This window comes from Oryx dammah, unplaced genomic scaffold, assembly GCF_014754425.2.
Source record: "Oryx dammah isolate SB20612 unplaced genomic scaffold, SCBI_Odam_1.1 HiC_scaffold_16, whole genome shotgun sequence".
Taxonomy (NCBI): domain Eukaryota; kingdom Metazoa; phylum Chordata; class Mammalia; order Artiodactyla; family Bovidae; genus Oryx; species Oryx dammah.
In genome coordinates this window covers 6,371,713-6,387,707 of record NW_024070200.1, presented here as the reverse complement: position 1 = coordinate 6,387,707, position 15,995 = coordinate 6,371,713, and positions in this window count along the sequence as shown.

Below are 15,995 nucleotides of genomic sequence, written 5' to 3'. Positions count from 1 at the left end.
TCACTGCTTCTCTGATGAGGACCTGTGTGCCCCAGGGTGGTTTCCCTGGCAGCATGAACCCCCCTGATGCCCTGACCCATCTTTGCCTGTCACATTCTTCTTCATAATTGGGCTGGCTGCTGCTCTCTGCTTACCTGATTAGCGGGTTCACTAACCTAGCAGAAATGGGATCTGAGGGGATTAAAATGTGAAGAAAAAAAAAAAAAGATAATACAAATTGAAAACAGCAGCTTCTCCAGCCGAGTTTTGGATTAGAAAGAAAGAGAATCGGAAAATTTAAAAATGTGAAGGACAAGGTTCAAATGGTGATTGGGATAAGTCCTTTTGTAGCCAAGCATCCTTGCATGCTATCGTTTCACTGTTTTGTATCAGTTCTCCAGGGAAAAGCACAAATGCCTTTTGCCTGGCTCTCAGGGGTCTCCTACGATCTAAACACAGCCTTGCTTTCTGATCTTACACCCTACAACCTCCCTTTCTGCTCCCTCTTCCCTGTGTAGATCTCCTCATTTACTACATCTGGCTCTCTGTGCCCACAGACTTCTTTCCCCAGATTTCACATCTCTGCTACCATGATTTTCTTGCTCTTCCCTTTTGCTGAAATGCAGCCTCCTTTCAAAGTCTTAAGTCTTCCACCATCTCTCAGGTGAAGTCATCTCTCTCTCCCTGAAGCCTGTTGAACTTTGTCTATCTCAACAAGCGCTTGGTACTTTCGTGACTCTAAATAGTATAGTTTTTGTCTTTTCTCCCTTGGTGGACTGGAGGGCTGGAAAAACGCAGCGAGCTGGAGCAACACCCTCCTCAATGAAAATGGCCTTCTATTATTTACAAAAGTCTCTTTTGTATGAATGAGTAGGTGAATGAGTCAACAAATTGAACTAAACAATGAACCATCCAGGCAATCCTTGATTTTGTTGTTCACTGACTTAAAGTCCCTCTGGGCTCTCCAGCCTCCAAGGATGAGATGCTCAGCATCCCTGAGCAAGTAGCCTTCCTCTCTCTCCCCTACTCCTGTGCCCCATCCCTTCCCTAGGCACCCGTCTCTGGGATTTCACAGACCCCAGGTGAGCACACCAGAGCCCTCTATACCCCTGACTTGACTCCTGCCAAACTCTGCCTGAAATCTCATTCCCAATTCCTCCTCTCCTCCTCTTTTTATGGAAAATCAGACACATTCGACCAGGTCGTTTATTTATAACATTCCCCTAGAAGTCTTCCCTCCTCGTCTAGTAACCCCTTCTTTTTCCATTGTCTTTGCCCAGATGTCCATTTTAGCATTTTAAGACTGTGTCAGAGTTTCTATAGTTGGTTTGTGTTGTTTGCTTTCTATCCATCGGTTACCCACACTGAGGATGGGTTCTTCAGGGCAGAGACTCGGGAATTTTCCATTGTGGTCATGGCGAACATTGATTAAGCTCTTACTATGTTTGAGCCTGTGCTCATGAGTATGATCTCATAAAATCACCAGAGCAAGACTCCTGGGGTGATGTCACACACAGGCACATGAGTGCTCCCCCAGGCATGTTGTACCCATGCTCCATGCTCATAAGGGCTCCATTGTACCACTTGCTTTTGTGGTTTTTGTCAGCCCAGACACGAGGGATGTCCTTGCTGCCCAACATTTGCAAAGATGAGAGGACAGGCATAATGAACTAGTTCACTTCTTCACATTATTTACAAAGTGCCTTCTTGAGGTCTTTATAGACATTACCTCAAAAGCACGAGCATGTCTGCTGTTTTAAAGATGAGGAAACCAAGGCTCAAAGGAAGCTAAATAATTTGTCCAATGGCATGTGCTTAGACAGACATAGCCCAAGACCCATAGATCAGACCCAAATGCAGACCTTCAGATTCAAGAACTGACCTTTCTAACCCTTCATCAACCCAAATGGGTCACAGTTTTGTTATTTTTTTTTTTCCCAATTCATGGGGAATGTTAACTAAATATTCGGGAGGTTTCACAAGGCAGTAAGAGCTCAACCTCAATCCTCAAATATCTGGACTCCCAGAACATCCACCAGAGGTGAGTGCCCCCTCCCATCACTAGGACAACCTTCTTAGTTCATCACTAAGGAAACCTTCAGTAGGAGAAGGTTTACTCACATGTATGAGCTCCCAGTGGAGACTGGACACTGCCCTCTGCCTGGGCTTACTGACCAAATTCAAAGTGCATGTTCAGGCCAGGAGATCCAATGGGGGCCTGCAAACCTTCCACTGATGTTGTACAGAGAACCAGCAGTGCTCGTCAGTTTAGGAAGTTACATTTGGGGGAAGACCTAATGGCCACTCCACTTAGCCTCACTTATTCAATCTCAGTTTTCTCATCTGCATGAAAGACCTAAAAATTGTGCTCTGATGAAGAATATGCTACAAATTAAACAACACAACAGAAGCATTTTGTGTGCCGTCAAATGCTCTATGAGCATCGTTCCACTTCCTGTTCTAGTCTAACTTTGTTCCCAGTTGGAAAAGAACCAGAGCCATAAATATCTGTCTTTCTGAAGCCACTGCCTTCCCCTAAAGCCTTTTATGGCAAGATAATTTCAACCAAAAATTCCAAAAAAGTCAACAGGTGTGGTATATTACAGAGAAAAGGCCAATGTGGCTAGCCCCTAAGAAATAAAGGAGAGAGAGTATGTGTTCATTTGCTCTTTGTTACCCCATGAACTATAGCCCACCAGGTCCCTCTGTCCATGGATTTCTCCAGGAAAAATTACTGGAGCAGATTGCCATTTCTTTCTCCAGAGGATCTTCCTGACCCAGGGATCAAACCCACATCACTTGCATCTCCTGCACTGGCAGGCAGATTCTTTATCACTGCGCCATCTGGAAAGCCCAAAAGGAGAGAGAGTGAGGAGAAAATGTCTGAGGAGGCTGGGGCCAGAACAGGTACAGAATCCAAGGTGAAGGAAGGAACTTGGAGTATATTTGTCTTGACTTGAGAAGGCAGAGGGAGGTTGAAAGCACGAGGTGCTTTGACACAATTTGGATGCTCAAGGATGTCTTTGGGAGGCTGTGAACATGGACTGGAGGGTGTCAAGAGTTAAAGGTGAAAAGCTGGTTAGAAGCCAGTGTATCATCCCAGTGAAATAAGATAGCTCTAGGAGTAGAGATTTAACAGGGATGTGGTGGGAAGTGGCGAGATTCTGGCTGTATGTTAGAAGCAGAGCCAACTGTACTTGCTTTCAGCATACCCAGATGGAAACCTAATTAATTCTCCCTGGAAAACCAAAGATTAAAGGATTACTGCCTTCTGCAGTGGTGAAAAGTGAGGCTGAGACCCCTTGTCCCCAATGAACTCATTTGAGGACACAAATAACTTCATTATATATTGTTATATCTTGGGGTCATGGTGTGAAAAGGGCTTTGGAGAGTCCATATCCAATATCTTCATTTGCTCCTTAGACATGTAAGGCCAAGCCCTAAGGGTCAGCCTTCCCATTCAGCTGAGCAGGGAATAGCTTGAATCAGAGAGACCCCAGGTCTCCTAATTGCTGGTCTGATACTTGGTCTTCAATGTCAGCAAAGGGGGATGAACACTAATATCAATAACATCCTCAGTGTTAAGTAAAAATCTGGGGTCCTTAATGGCTTCTCCTTACTTGAACTCAGAAGAACTTATACTTAACATGGTTGCCCCAACCAACAAAGCTGGGGGCAGGATAAATTTTTCGATCTAGAGTCTATTGACTCTATCCTGACCAAGCCACATATGCTGGTTGTTCACTACACACACCCAGCATCTACAATGTACCTGCTCTGAGGTGCATCGCGCTGGGTCCCATGCACTGAAAAGCCCAGGAGAGCAGAACCCACCTGATCCCTGGTCTCACTGAGATAACAAGGACATCTTTCCTGCTCGACCGGTGGAGTCATGCAGCATGGCTATGACAACTTTTGATGTAATACACAAGGAAGAACCACAGACAAAGGATATTCAGAAGTTTACCTATATTCTAAGTCTGTAGTGGGCGGTCACTTCTGGGCCCCAAGCCAAGTACAGGTGCAGATCAAAGAGAAGCTTGTGCAGGGGACCTAGGCAGCTTTCCCGGCCCCTGTTGGTGTGAGCAGAATAACAGGATTTTGAAAAATTTATCCTGCCCCCTGCTTTGTTGGCTAAGTCAACTAAGTCCAGTATAAGTTCTTCTGAGTTCACATAAGGAGAAGCCACAAGGACCCCAGATTTGTATGTAAGATTTTTTAGGGTATTCAAGCACAAAAAGGCCATGGACTGGCATGGAGGTGGCAGGGGTAGGGATGGATGGGTGGGGCCATGGGGAGGAGAGAAGCAAGAAACCGGAGAAAAAGAGAAAGCCACATCAGTCAGAGAATGTACTCAGAGCGAAAAGGAGAGAAAGGTAACCCGAGAAGCCTGGGCTCCATCTGCTCAGACTCTGAGGATAAAGGCGACAGGGGATTAGGTGACCTGAGGGGCCACAGCAGGGGCTCCAGGCCCCCCAAGTGCACACAGCATAAAAATGCCATTTATTAGTCCCGTGCATGGTAATTATATTTAATACTGACCCTGATTCCTTTTGTCCATGGGAAATAATGAAAGCTGCTCTGTTTGAGCCTGAGGGTCCTAAGTGACTCATTAGCGACTCCTACTTCTGTCCAGGCTAGCAGAGGGAATAAGACAAAGGAGAGCCGGGGGCATGTGTGTTCATGTTCTGCAAGAGATGGTTCTGAAATCTCTTAATCCGGTGTGGAAAGAAGGTGTGGGGAGAGCAGAGTTCAAACAAGGACCCAGACCCTGGCTCAGTTATTCAATAGCTAGGTGACCAGGACTTTCCTGGGGGTCTAGTGGGTAAGATCTACCTACCATTGCAGGGGACATGGATTCCATCTCTAGTCCAGGAAGGTCCCACATAGCATGGGGCAACTCAGCCACTGGGCCACAGCTACTGAAGACCGTGGGCCTAGAGCCCGTGCTCTGCAACAAGAGAAGTCACAGCAATGAGAAGCCTGGACTCAGCAATGATGACTGATGACTGAGCAAAAGATAAACAAGTAAAATTGAAAAAGAATAGCTCCGTGGTCTTGGGCAGGATGTTTAAATGCCCTGAACCTCTGCTTTCTCATGGGGTTCCCTCATAGCTCGGTTGGTAAAGAATCTGCCTGCAATGCGGGAGATGGGTTTGATCCTTGGGTTGGGAAGATCCCCTGCAGAAGGGAAAGGCTACCCACTCCAATATTCTGGCTTGGAGAGTTCCATGGGCTGTATTGTCCATGGGATTGTAAGGAGTCGGACACGGCTGAGTGACTTTCATTCACTCTGCTTTCTCACAGAGAAGTCTGGTGGACCACAGTCCATAGGATCACAAAGATTCAGACACAACTGTAGCAACTTAGCAAGCACACACACACACAGATAATGGTGATTGCACTTGGAAGATGTTTCAGAATGCAAACCCAGAGATCAGTAAGGCATTACTGGCTCTTTATGCTGCTGCTGCTGGTTAGTTGCTAAGTCATGTCTGACTCTTCTGACTCTGCGACCCCCATGGACCATAGCCCGCCAGGCTCCTCTGTCCATGAGATTTCCCAGACCAGAATACTGTAGTTGGTTGTCATTTCTTTCTCCAGAGGATCTACCTGACTCAGGTATTGAACCCATGTCTTCTGCTTGGTAGGCATATTTTTTTACCACTGAGCCACTTGGGAACCACACTGACTCTGATAATAATAATGACAAGAATGGATGGTGTTTAACTGAGCACTTAAGCTATACCAGGCACTTTCTTTGGATTAAATTGATTTCATTCTCATGACAAACTAAGTTTCTTCTGATTAATTCTCCACATAAGGAAGCTTGTCCAAAGCTCCACAGCTACCAAGCAGGGGGGTGAGCACTCAACCCAGGCTGCCTGACCCCAGAGCCCCCAATATGAGGACATGAAAAGTTATTGCCTGCAGAAATCTAGGGACTGTGGCAGAACATGGAAATGTCTCCAGGAGACACAAGGAGGAAGCAGGCATACATCCAGGAAGTGAGGAGGGAATAAGTCTTCATGGAGCCTTGGGGAAGGCTTCATGAAGGAGGGCCAGCTCACCCAGCAGCCAGACACATGGAAGCATTGCTCCCTCCTTCATTAGAACTGTCTTCTCCCTCTGTCCTCAGCCGTCCTGGCAATACCCAGACCTTTCTTGGTCTCCTTCTTTCAGATCTTAATTCTGTATACGTGGTTCTGATTATTGGATGATTAACTCACTTTTCTTTTGGTTTGCCTATAATACTTCCACTTATACAAGGCATACTTATATGCTGGGCACGGTATTCATCTCTTTACATTTATTCTGACTGTAACCTGCAGAGTGGGGATTATTAGCACCATAAGTCAGGGGAAGAGACGGAAGCAGGGAGATTGTTTCCTGTCCCTGAGTCTGCAGAGAGCAACAGGCATGTGTCCTGGACCCCTTGTTCCCGCTCCAGGGGTCCTTTCAGACATTCCAGTGGTGGTTAACCTCCATCTGGAGGGGTGTTCTGAATCCTTTGCTAGATTCATGAACAGTGACCCCTCACCCTCTCCATCTCCTATGGTGTTATTTCATGGCTCCAAAAGTAGATTTTGCTGTAGGATATTTTACATAAATTTTTCTTCCAATTGACAGATTAACACCCACTATTAGAGAAAATGTGTACAAATCAGAGGATTGTATATATAAGACTAAAATTCTGACATCCAGATGTTACCTTCACTAGCTTTTTGATATTTTTCTTTCCCTTGAATGCTGTTTTGGCAGATAGATAATATCATCCTGTAGGTGAAGGTGGATCCTGCCTTTTCTACCTAAGAGAGTGCTGAGAAATACCCAACACATCAACAATCGTTTTCTACACTTCACTTTCATTCATTAATGTTTTTACAGAAACCAATATATGAATAGACATGTAAATTTTTAAAAATGAGACTTTCTCTTAACTTCGGATAATTTACTAGAGCAGATTTTCAGCCTATAGTTGCTACACACACACGTGTATGTCTTCCCTGCAGTCCAACGCTTAAGACTTCACCTTCCAATGCTGAGGGTGCTGGTTCAGCCCCTGGTTGGGAAGCTAAGATTGCACATGCCTCACAGCCAAAAAATCTGACATAAAACAGAAGAAATACTGTAACAAATTCAATAAAGACTTGAAAAACAGATATGTGTTTTTAAGACTCTTAATGGGCTTCTTGGGTGGCTCAGTGATAAGAGAGCTCACCTATGCGGGAGCAGCAGGTGACGCGGGTTTGATTCTGGGTTGGGAAGAGCCCCTGGAGGAGGAAACGGCAACCCCCTCCAGCATCCGTGCCTGGGAATCCCACGGACAGGGGAGCCTGGTGGGCTACAGTCCACGGGGTTGCAAAGAGTCGGACACGCCTGAGCCCCTATGCAAGACTCTTAATATATAATTTAAAACAGTTAAGCGCTCACTGCCTGTCAGCTGCCACCAGGCCTTGGGTTAATTCTTTTTATGTGATTTAGTCCACGTAAAGCCTTTGAGAAAGCAATATCATCCTGCCCCTTTTACACATGAAGTTCCTCAGGCTCGGTAGCCTTAGGCTGCATTCCAGAAACAGTCGCAGCCACCTGCACTGTTACCTGGATGAAAATACCCTGGCTTGTTTAGACATTTTTCCCTGGCTCCCATAGATGCATGTGGGGCTTCTAAGTGATGATATATTTTATTGATCCCTCTATCTCTCTGGTCAAAAGCAAATTATACTGGGCATGTTTAGAAATACAGCAGGGATGCTAATATCCATTTCTATAGCGCTTCTAAGTGAGAACACTTTGATATACAATTTTTAATTTCATCCACCAAAAAGAACCTCAAAGGAAGGATGGCTGACTAGCCCTATTTTTTTTCAAGCTTGGCTTTGACTACCCAGTCAACAGCAGAGTTTGCCCTTAAACACCAGTCCCGAACTTTAATCCCTCCCTGCTCAGCACAGTCCCAGACCTTGAATGCAAAAATAAATCAGAACTGAAAGCATCAGTTCAGTTCCGTTCAGTCGCTCAGTCATGTCCGACTCTTCACGACCCCATGAACTGCAGCACGGCAGGCCATCACCAACTCCCGGAGTTCACTCAAACTCACCAACTCCCGGAGTTCACTCAAACTCAGGTCCATCAGACGGTGATGCCATCCAGCCATCGTTATGTTCATATAAAAACTTGAATGCATATTCATGGCAGTTTTATTCATAGAAGTCCAAAACTGGGAACAACCCAGATGTCCTTCAACAGGTGATTGGCTGAAAACATTGATACATTTAGACCATGGATTGCTACTCTGAGAGGAAGAGAAGCAACTAGTGACACAGGCAACAACTTAGATGATTCTCCAGGGAATAGTGCTGAGTGAAAAGGCCAAAGACCAAAAGGTCACGTGCTGTGTGATTTTATTTGTACGTAGCAGTCTTGAAATGACAAAATTATCGAGAAGAAAAGCCAGTGAGTGATGGCCAGGGTTTAGTGATGAGGCAGATGGAAACAGAAGGAAGGTCGATACAGTTATGAAACATCCACATGAGGTCTCCTCATGGTGACGGGACTCTGAGTCTCTTGACTGTGGTGGTGGATACAGGAATCTGTGCAAGTGATGGATTTGTATCGAACTAAATGCACACAAGAATCCAAGTCAAACTGGGGAAGTGAGAAAGACTGGTGAGTTGTATCAGTGGCAATGGAATTCTACTTGTGATATCATACAATAGTGTTACAAAATGTTGCCATGAGGAGAAACTGGGTTAATCCACACTGGGTCCTTCTGCATTATTTTTTCACAGCCATTTATTCATTGGAAAAACTCTCTCAATACAAATTTTCATTAGTATATGTATGGCTGAGTCCCTTTGCTGTCTTCCTGTAACGATCACAGCATTGTTCATCAGCTCTACTTCAATATGCAATAGTTTAAAAATAGATAAGAAGGATGGAGGACAATTATTTTTTTTCACCCTCAATGAGAATGATTTTTGTGTTATATTTCAGTGAACTTCAGTGATCTCAAGCATCCTTCCTATTGAAACATTGCTTAGGGAAACTCTAGAATGGGTTTAGGGTTCTAGGAAACATATCTGTTGCTGGGTGGGAGTGACCCCAGCCACAAGCACAGCGTGACTGAAAGGTTAAGATCATGGTTTCCCCCTTTTGTACCATCCCCCTCATTCCAAGAGCTCACAATCTTGGAATTCGAAGAGTTCGAACTTAAAAAAAGATGACAATTTCACTTCAATGTTTTCTAATTTTGCTGTAACTGCTACCAGCTGTGGGTTAATGGAGACCATATTCCAGGAGGCATCCTGGGGCCTTTTCATGTCTTCCAGTTGCCCGAGAGCTGACGAGGTTAAGTAAAAAGCGGAGAACAGGGAGAGCAGGGCCTGATTTTACGTGCTGGTTTTCAGAGCTGCACTGTGTCTCGCTCCAGCATCTGAAGATGCTGGAGCTGAGTGGGGCTTCTGGCTGAGTCCGAAGCACAACAGAGGACTTGGCAGGACTTGCTCTGCTGCTGCCTCTGCAGTCAGCTGGCGGCAGTATCCAGATTCGAGCAGTGGGGAACCTCCATCAGCTGCTCTCATTAACCTTGGTCCATCTCCCTGGCTTAAGCTGGAAATGTGATCCACACACCAGACCCAGGGGGAGAGAGAGGGAGAATCTTTTATTATTTTTTTAAAATTTTGTATTGGCGTATAGCCGATTAACAACGTTGTGATAGTTTCAGGTGAACAGCAAAGGGACTCAGGCAATTATATACATGTATCCGTTCTCCCCCAAACTCCCCTCGCAACCAGGCTGCCATATAACACTGAGCAGAGTTCCATGTGCAAAAAATACAGTAGCTCATGGTTGGTTATCCATTTTAAATATAGCAGCATATATCTGTCCATCTCAAACTCCCTAACAATCCATTCCCCGCTGGCAACCATAAGTTTGTGAGAGAGAGAGAATCCTGCTGTCCAAGAAACTGCACGGTTCATCTGTCTTGGAGCCGTTAACCCTCCTCTTTAGTGATTCCTCGTAGCTCAGTCAGTAAAGAACCTGCCTGCAAACCAGGAAACCTGGGTTCAATTGCTGGGTCAAGAAGATCCCTGGAGAAGGAAATGGCAACCCACTCCAGTAGTCCTGCCTGGAGAATATCATGGACAGAGGATCCCGGGGGGCTACAGCCCACAGGGTCGCAAGAGTCAGACACAACTGAGCAACTCAACCACCACGACCCCCACCCTCCTCTCAGCAAACACCAGGAGCCAGTGATGCTCCAGGTCTCCAGAGGTTTGGATCTGCCTCCTTCTTGCTCAGCATTCACATTCATGCCCCGAATTAAATCTCCAAATAAAGTTTTAGGGCAGGCAGGGTTAGCATCCCCATTTCAGATGAGTAAAGTGACAGAGAAAGGTGTGACATGTGGCCCAGAACACATCCAGGACAAGAATCCACAGCATCTCAACTACAGCACACTTGCAAATACATCATTCAAAGCTGTAATAATCATTAAAAAGTCACTGCCACAGGAGAAAGTTCTGTATTAGAGAAAGAACATGGAGGAGAGTCTGGGGGCGTGGGAAGACAGCTGGCAAACTTGAACCTCTCCTGCCAGGCAGGCAATGTGTTTGTGCTTTCCCACATTATCTCATTAAATCCACTTGAGAAGGTCTGTAATACAGAGAATATAATCTCTGTTGAAAGGAGAAATGGGCTTCTGATGAGGAAATGTAATGGACCAAGGTCATGAAAAATATTAAAATCCAGGTACACTGATGTGGGCTCCCAAGTTCCTGCCCATTTCAATCATGTAATCAGTGGGCAGTTTCTACTTCCTGAGTCCACTGAAGGCATTATGCCCTCATTTCTTAAATGGAGAGGCTAATATTGTGTTGATGAAAAAGTTATTTCAGGTTCTTCCGTAACATCTTACAGAAAAACTCAAATGAATGTTTTGTCCAACCCAAATAACCAGTGGACATCAGAAATGCCCCACACGTAAACCTGTGATTAGAAGCCTGATACCCCCTACCCATCGAGTGCCCAGCATCAAAAACAGCTTAGAGTTACTGTGAACAAAGGGGTGCCTGCCGTGAGGAAGGGAAGCTTGTGAGCAGGTCACCTGGGCACTCATGCATCAAGAAAAGGACCTTAGGAAAAACAGCACAAAGTCTGAGTTCAATTGTCACCTTCCCCTGAAGTCTTCCTTGTCACTCACCTGCATCCCAGGGTGGACCGGACCTTCTTCCCGTCACTCCCCATGATCCTGGTCCTCTCTCTGTGAGGGCTCAGAGCTGCACGTTTCCTTCCTGAGCTCAACGCCATCCCTACTTAGCAGGGACCCTATCACCCCCCTACATCCCCACAGGGCCCTGTCCAAAATTCACATCGAAGGCTGCAGCCAGCCCCATTGAGATCAGCGCTGTCCACTCGAGTTTCTCTTGCTTTGGAGGCGGGTGGTAGAGTGCAGCGTGTGCAGGCACGCATGCGCAGTTCGGCAACGAAGCAGGAAAAGGGCGGTTGCCACTCCCAGGCCCTATGCGATCTGCTCAGCGGCTCTGGGCACGCTCTCGTGTCTTCCATTAACCTCCAGTTAACATCGCAGATGGGGCCAAACTTTGAAGTCTGCAAACATTTCCTTGCGATCATTTCTCCCGCAGAGGGCCTTGACTCCTTGCCTCTGCAGCCCTCAGAAGGCAGCCTATTGCTCCCATCCCCACTTAGGATGGGCTGAGAAGGGAGTGGGGTGGTCTTCCCGCTCCCCACCTTGGGCCTGGATCCCATGCCCCATCCGACCCCAGGTCTGGGTGTCCAGCCTCCATTCACGGGTGTCCATCCGGCCTCTGTCCCCTGTGGCTCCCTATCTTCTCTCTTCCCTGCACCCCCACCCTACAAAGTGCCTGGATTCTGCTGTACAAAGCAGGGCCTTTCATACACAGGGGCCTGACCCCAACACAATGTTGTCTTTGTCCTGGGGGTTCTGAGCCAAATGGAGACAGGGGCGTGAGTGTTCCTTTCCGCCAAGCCCTGTCCACTTTTGCCGGCCCCTCATTGTTCTTTTGTGTCTCTGAGACCATCCCTTCCCCCAACCACCTCCAACCCCCGCTCCTGCACACACACACACACACACACACACATACACACTCACACACACAGCAGCCTCACCAACTCCAATCCCAACTCACAATCCAGGGAGAGCAAGAGGCAGGAGGTTTGACTCCATCCATCATCCTTAGTGTTATTATTTTAGGAATATTAAGGCTCTTGTCACAATATTTCTGAGTGAAGAAATGAGCAGACAGTTCTCACAGAGAATATACGTCTTTGGAATATGCCTGCAATGGACCAGTAGATAACATCCTGTGTAATTACAGATTTCCTAATGAGTCAGATTCCCTGTGCTTGAGAAGGGAAGTCACTGGCCTTAGTCCCAATTGGGCAAGGTTGCTGATATTTGCAATATCCATTGGAATGAAGTAAAATAAATACTACATTGGGGTCAGACATTGTAGTGGACAAAGTTGGAAAATGTGATGGTCAGAGAACCAGGGGTCAGAACACGATGGAAGTTTTAGGTCTTGTTCTCCATGGCCCTCTCTGATGGGAGCTGGAGAGACAGGGCAATCCAGGACTCCACACCCTAAGACGGAAATGGGCAACCTGGACTGTGCCCAGAGGAACGTGGTCAGAGGAGGAGACTTCTCTAGCCTCTGCCTTAGGATCTTTGAATTGGGGCTGTTCAGCCAGCACACAGGGGCCTAATAAGGAGTTATCTTAAGATCTGAGAAAGTGCCGCAAAGAAGTGGGAACAGACTTGTTCCAGGGAAGTCAATGAAAGCAACTCATCCACTCGTTCAGCAAGTATCTATTGAGATATTTCTCCATGTCAAGTGTGAAGCCCAGAACTGGGGACTCAGGGGAAGACAGAATGCAGTCTGTCTTCATTTAGCTTAAAGTCTCCAGAGAAAGATTCCACTGGACAGTGGGATCTAAGGAGGAGGCCACTCTAAGAAGTAAGTCCAGGGAGGAATAGGACCCATGACAAGGAGTGAAGATCAGAAAGAGATAAGCTTCACTCAACCCAAGGAAGAATGCTCTGAGAGGCAGAGGGGTCCAGCAAATCACTGGGATGCTATAGGGAGAGTTGATCTTCCGATTGTCTGAGGGTTGTGTGTGTGTGTGTGTGTGTGTATGTGTGTGCAATAACTGCATCTTCTATGAAAAATGCTACTGAGGGACTGCAGGCTCTATGCAGTGAGGTTGGATTTGTCACACTTGAAGATCCATTACAAATCTGGCCATTTCTAAAAATCAGGGAGTAAAATTGCTGATGATCATTGTGTATCTTCTAATAAAACTGCTTTTAATGGTGTTTCTCACCTGGGCAGCACAGACAAGTGGGACAAGGCTGTGTCCAGCCTCTGACAGATCCATGTGTCTTGTACACTGGCCACCACTGGCTCTGCAGACCCAGGAAGATGCTTCAGCTTCCTGCCTCTGACATATGGGGAAGGGTAGTAGGCCAACTTTGTAGGATTTTTGTGATAACTAAACAAGATATGATATACAGAAAATCTCAAGCATGGTCCGTGGCACATACTAGACGTTGGGTGATGGGTTGCTATTATGATTTGTCATTAGTATTATTATTACTCCAGTCATGAAGTCATAGTATCACAGAAAATATTCAGTTAGAAATTATTAAAGTGGCATTACTAAACGTTGGAAAATTATGTAACAGAATAAAATCCTATTTATACTATTAAAAACTACATTTTAAAGTATCTAGAAAAAAATGAACAATGAAACATCCAAGAAGTCTATGTAGGAAACTAGAGAGTAGTCTTGATTATTAAAAAAATAAATAAATAAATAGAGACACTCAGTGTCCTGGGTGAGAAGATGGAATGATGTAAAGATGTCAAGACACTCTAATTTAATCTACAAAAGCAATACAATCTCAATCAAAATCCCAATGGAATCTTTTATGGAACTTGGCAAGACAGCAGTAAAATTAATCAGAAAAGAAAATGTACAAGAATAGAATGTCAAAGAAGAAATTAATTAAGAATAATGGTAGGGATAGGTTGCCCTACAGATGGCACAAATAAGACTATAAAGCTACAATAATTAAAACTATGCTATTATTCCAAGAAGAGATGAATGGAGAAATGTAAGAGAAGAAAGAGTGAAGAAATGGTCCCACATATGCCCAGGAATAAAATGAGCAAAAATGAGGGCAGGTCAAATTCATGCCTTCTGCAAAGAATGAAGTGATATTATCTGGTTGTCTATTTGGAGGAAAGGTAATAAAATGCCTTTCTCATATTCTGTCCCCAGATAAATTGTAGATGGATTTATTCATTCACTTTAGTTCAACATCTGTGAGCTAGGGCCTCGCTAGGCCCTTGGGTTCATAGTGGTAATGGGCTCATGCACAGTCCTAGGCCCTGAACCAGTGGCTCTTCCAGTTGGGAGCTGGACAGCACAGAAGGTAATAAGATGTCATTACAGCTGTGAGAAGTGCTGGGAAGAAACCAACATGCTTCTGTGGCAAACGATGATGGGTTGCTCAGAGGGTCTTTTAGCTGAAATGCTGAGTGGAGGAGACAGGAGGCCAAAGACAGGAAAGACGGTGCTTTCCAGAAACCGAAGGAACCAGCTGGTCTGAGTATGGCACCTGAAGGCAGGGATGTTAAGAGATGGGATTGGAGAAATAAATGGGGTTAGAAACCTAAATGTCAAAAGAACACAGATTTGTAGAGGAAAATTCTGTTGATTCTGTTTCGCTGAGAGGTAGGGAGGAGCTTCCTAAGAAGGATGCAATGCCTAAAAGACTTAGAAGAGCTATTTCATCCAGTAAAATAATAACTAGCACTGCTGCTGCTGCTGCTGCTATACGGCTACACTGCTGCCGCTGCTGGGCTGCCACGCTACGGTTGCTGTCACCGTCACTGCTGCGTTCCTGCCGCTGCGACACTGCTATACCTACTACTGCTACTCTGCTGCTGCTGCTAAGTCGCTTCAGGCGTGTCCGACTCTGTGCGACCCCATGGACGGCAGCCCCCCAGGCTCCCCCGTCCCTGGGATTTGCCAGGCGAGAGCTCTGGAGTGGGGTGTTACTGCTAAACAACCGCAGAGCCCACCACTAGCAGCAGTGCTACAACCACACTGCTGGAAGACATAATTCACATAAACAAAGGTAACAAGTGGAGAACGTATTTGCCATGAGTTATAAAGGTGCTAATATTTTAGGGTGCTTGATACGTGCTTTGCAAAAGTTAACCAAATAAAGCTGCCAGAGGCAAACACTGTCATCATCCCCACTGTGCAGACGAGGAAGCTGAGAGGCAGACCAGAGTTAGCTTTGCGGTCACATGGACCCAGTCCAGGACTCAGTGTCCTTTCCCTCTTGACCGTGCTCTGTTGCATTGCCAGTGTTGCCTTCTCATGCGTCCGTTCTTGTTATTGTTTAGTCACTAAGTCATGTCCGACTCTTTTGTGACCCCATGGACTGTAGCCCACCAGGATCCTCTGGGATTTACTAGGCAAGAATACTGGAGTAGTTTGCCATTTCCTTCTCTAGTGGATCTTCCAGACGCAGAGATCAAACCCTGGTCTCCTGCATAGGCAGGCCGGATTCTTCACCACTGAGCCACCGGGGAAGCTCCTCTCGTGTGTCTAATTCAAAACAAATTCAACTGCAGTGCTCATCCACCAAGACTAGTGGGAAGTCCAGCATTAGTATCTCATCCAGGCTGACTTTTCAGACACTAATCTGGTCCTGGGAAGTGGGCCAGGATGGTTGCTGCAGCCCAGTACTGGCCCAGGTCTGAATGGTCCAGTCCAACAACAGGCAAGTTGTGGCTGACTCCCTCCTGCTGAATAAGCAAGTGCTCAGGCCTCACTTGCACCGACCCCAGCCATCCCTTTCCCAGCTTCCCTATTTCAGAGGGGCTGCTTCCTCTCCCGCTCAGGTTTCCATGTGGAAGTGCCTGCCACCCTTGTCCTGGGGGAATTTTCCTTCC